This window comes from Bacillus rossius, unplaced genomic scaffold (assembly GCF_032445375.1).
Source record: "Bacillus rossius redtenbacheri isolate Brsri unplaced genomic scaffold, Brsri_v3 Brsri_v3_scf22, whole genome shotgun sequence".
Classification (NCBI taxonomy): domain Eukaryota; kingdom Metazoa; phylum Arthropoda; class Insecta; order Phasmatodea; family Bacillidae; genus Bacillus; species Bacillus rossius.
Genome location: NW_026962393.1, coordinates 1,052,501 through 1,057,142, shown reverse-complemented (window position 1 = coordinate 1,057,142; position 4,642 = coordinate 1,052,501). Strand labels below are relative to the sequence as shown.

The window sequence follows — 4,642 nt, the reverse complement described above, 5'->3', positions numbered from 1 at the left end:
GGCGGGAAAAAATTTCTCAACCGCCTGGGAGCACCCTAGTGTGTGCCTGTCTTTAGGTTATGTTACTTTTAACTTCATTTTCTACAGGCAGACGCGAGGGTGCTCGCCCATTATTTTTATTTTTTTAAATTCTTTCCTACCTTTGGTGTGCCATGCAAGAATTTATCGTCAAAATGGCGGCCCCGAGTGCAAATTTCTCGTCTGCACTGCTGGCTGGATGATTATGTGATGTTTTGAAGGAGGGTGTTTTTTTTTTGTTTGGATTTTGTGTGAGGGGGGGAGGGGGCTGGGCTAGCTTTTTTTTTTTTAAATTTTCTAAACATTCATCTCTTATGTAACAGTGTTCAGCATTAAAAAATTTAAAAGAAGAGGCACTTACTCATCAATTTCAAAACAGCCTATGAAGAAAAATAAAAAAAATTTAAATTCATTCCAGTTTTATACATTCATGATTTGATCACATGTATAACTTTTCTTTTTTATTACCTTATTTAATTTTATTATTATTACTACTATTGCTGCTACAACCTAGAAGATACCTCAGTGATACTAATACCTGCTGGTAAAGTTAAAGGTTTCACCTTTCTTTCTTTAAACATATCACAATACCTTTCTTGAGTTAAATATTATCTAATGGCTTTAAGAAGTTATGGTAATGTTCATCAGTTATAGAGTGTGGGTTTGTGTGTGTGTGTGAGAGTGTATTTTGAAGAGGGCTTTGGTGGTTGGGATGGTGAGGGTGGTGGGTGTTGTGTGTGGGGAGGGGGGGGGGAAGTAAAAGAGTGTTCATTACACGATTTCTCCTGTTGTTTGTAACAATCACACCTGGTATAGCTATTTCGAGTGGCAAATACAAACTGCAAAAAAAAAACATCTATATCATTGCCAACGGCCATATCACGTTGAACACACCGGTTCTCGTCCGATCACCGAAGTTAAGCATCGTCGAGCGTGGTTAGTACTTAGATGGGTGACCGCTTGGGAACACCACGTGCCGTTGGCACTACTATTTTGCACCCTACAGAAAAAAATTTTTTTTTAAAAATTTCAATTTTAAATTTTTTTTTCCCCCATAATCACCACATTTCCCCCCCCCCCCTAACACACACACTCACTCTCTCTCAATCAATCAATCAATCAATCAATCAATCAATCAATCAATCACTCACTCACTCACTCACTCACTCACCCACCCAGTAGCTGTGAATCTTTGCATGTGTATACCTCATACAAAATTCAAAGTGAAAAAATAAATATATAAGTGTATATGTATGTATGTATGTATGTATGTATGTATGTATATATGTATATATGTATATATATATATATATATATATATATATATATATATATATATATAAACACACACACACACACCTATTTTGAAGTTTCTCTGTTTCAGTGGGCAGTTATGTATAATAATGAGAGATTCAAAAAGACGTTGATAACAATGTCATCAATGCCTGTTTAGTGTGCTCATTTGTTGGATGGTCGGCAGCAATACTAGAGGTGGTACAGCTGTAACCTGTAAAATTGTACCTGCAATGTGTTGTGTATGGAAAAAAATAAAAATTATATCATCTAAATTTTTGTTATCCAACAATAACCTTCCCATCAATGCATGATGTCACAGTAGCCATAGCTCTACTCTTTCTGCCATATAACATTGGGGGAAAAAAAAAAAAAAAAGGAGCTATTAGAATAATAACAAAAGATAAAAAATCATCTAACTGCAGACCAAAATTCAAAAAACTTAAAGTCCTGACTGCCATAAATGAATACGTTCTAGAAACTTTTTATTCATTCTTAAGAAAAAGAAGAAAAAAAAAATTATTATTTTTTTTTTTTTTTTTTTTTTTTTTAGATATTCGCACATAGGTATAACACCAGAAATGCTAGTAAATTGAGGATAGTTGAACATAACACTAGGCGATTTGAAAATGGACTAAATTACTTGGGAGTAAAACTTTACAACTTAATATCACAGAAAATAACTAAAACAATTTACCAGTATTAAAAAAAAAAACAGTAAAAAAAATTCTTCTAGAATATCCTACCTACCCTCTGAAGCTATTCTTTAATTTGATTGATAATAGAGAAATTGAACTGTTAATTTGTTGAATGGACTTGTGATAACAGCTGCTTCATGTTTTGCATAAAGTTAAATTGTGTAACATGTTATGTATTTTTTTTTTTTGAAATTTTTTTTCTTGGTAACTTGCATCATGTAAATATTAATTGTCTGCACATACATGTTCTATATCCCGGAGCCTTGACTCCACGTGGGATCAACAGAACAAAAATACAAAAAAAAAAAAAAAATCCAGCTCACTAATCTAGGTGCATTTTGCTAACAATATTTGGAATATATATATATTTTTTTTTTGTGTAACATGCAAATTCTGTATTATTCTGCACACATTATTTATAATCTTCTATCATTTTCTTAGATAATAACTATTAATTCATAAAATAGATTGTGTGTGCATAACCTCCTGGAAACATTTGCACTTACCTCCTACTTTACTTTTTCATTTAAGCAATCCTATTCGCATGTATACACTTAGGTTGCAGCATCGAAATTGTGTAAAATTCAAAGTGTGTATTGCCTGAAAAAAAAAAAAAAAAAAAAAGACATACCAAATATTTGCATACAGCGACACACTACATATTTGCACACAGTGGAGTTTTGCGGTAATTAACCTAGCACAATTTACCACACGCAATCACACGCCCGCGATGAGATAACACACTCGCTGTTTTCCTGTTGACCGGCACGAGGAGTAAGAAAAATTGATATTTACACGAGCACACACTCCCACACTAGTCACAACGTCGGTCATCAAGTTGTGTTGAAAATTCCTGTAGCCTCTGTTTTCCCAAATGATTTCACTTAAAATTTCATTTAACAAGACCATAAACAAATTTACAATACTAATTTCTTAAACAAACACTTCAGCGAACAAGTGACTGTCGCATTCATTACAAAGCTTACAACTTAACAGATGTTTCCGATGTGAAATAAAATAAGAAAATGTTTTACAACCAACCTAGAACATTTAGTCAAAACGTTTTTGTCCTGGTTTATGATTATTTTCCGTGACATGAATGTTTCAAAACTAATAAAAATACGAATGCAGCCAAATATAATGAAGTTAGCACATAAAAGACGACTTAAAATATTTCATTTTTCGAGAATTGGCAGAGCAAGAACGCACAGGTCCAACGGAAATTTCTTTAAAGATAAACGACCATCGGACAAAAACACCCCCTCCCCTCATCCTCAAAAATACGTGAATAATATACTTTTTCAATTATATTTTTATCGTTTTTTTTTTTTTTTTTTTTTTTAATATACTCATTAAAACTTCAAAATAAGCAGGTACTCGTGTGTTTTTCTCTCTACAATGTACCTGATCTCGGTGCGTAAACCTACATCATTTAGAGATGGAATTAATGTACACATACAAGTAAAATTTTGTTCCATTGTAAAATTGAGAGAAAGAAGGTTTTCCAAACGCATTAAGTATGGAGACTTTAAATAAGATTACGAGCTTATAAATGTTTGCAACGAAATAAAGTGACCATGTATCTGCAATTTCAAAAATATTTTTGCTCTGCTAACCTCACATGCAAGCAAGTAAAAATAACCTCACAACTTACTTACCTCTCTCAATTTCGCAGTACCAAAACATAGAAGGGATAAATAGGATAGTTTTTATTCGAAATCCTGCAAGAGTTTTAATTTTTATTAAAATATTTCTCCAATGTAGCATGTGTGTGGAATACTTCATCAGCAACTTGCATCTGCACCTTGAGTGAATTGAAGGGCAGCCAGTTTTAAAAGCTAAACAGAAACTGCACTCTTGAGAATGCATCAGATCCAAGTGAAATGCTTGTTGTGTGTACAGTTAAAAGTTTTATTATTCACACAATGAAAATGTAAACAAAATTTACTCACAATAATAATCACATCATCCTTGGAGGTGCACGAAGAAAGCCATTCCAGGTGGCACTGAACAAGGTGATTTGCTAGTGCTTCCACAGCAAACAGCCTTCATGAAATTATCTCCACATTTTCAGCATACTATACACTAAAGTATACCTAAGTTAATTTAACCATTTTCAAGTGATTCCAGCACAAATTACGTATTTGATTCCTTGAATAACATCTGCAAATGAAAAGTTCCCTGTTTGGTGTAGCAGTAAATTTAAACAGCTCGCAGTGCAAATTAAACAGTGCAGCTGCCATAAAAAAATTACACTATTAGTGGAACTGCCCATTATGTCATCGTAGACTGCTGACATTTAGAAAACATTGAAAAATCAGTGCTAAAGAAGCCCTACATTACTTTCGCTGTCCAAAGTGCGCTGCTCCCTACGTGAGCAAGGCATCGAGAATTTTCTGAACCGTCCGCAACCAGAAAATTGGGTAACCAGATATTTGCAGAGAGAAAAATTTTATTTTCACTTTGCTCTTGCATTCTGTAGGATCAGTCTCGTCATGGCAGATACCGCAGCAGCGACTGCAGCACCAGCTGTTGCCCCATCACAGGCAGCTTCCCCGAAGAAAGGCAAGGCTGCGTCGAAGAAGCCACGAGCCAAGCCCGCGCACCCGCGCACATCTGAAATGGTGGCCTCT

General features: G+C 34.5%; 1 non-coding gene across 1 annotated transcript; it reads left to right on the top strand.

The window, feature by feature from the left end:
* The first annotated feature begins 884 nt into the window (after positions 1-884).
* LOC134543859 (5S ribosomal RNA) lies at positions 885-1,003 on the top strand. The gene has a single exon (XR_010077308.1). It is a non-coding gene; the product is annotated as a 5S ribosomal RNA (ribosomal RNA).
* The last annotated feature ends 3,639 nt before the right edge of the window (positions 1,004-4,642 follow it).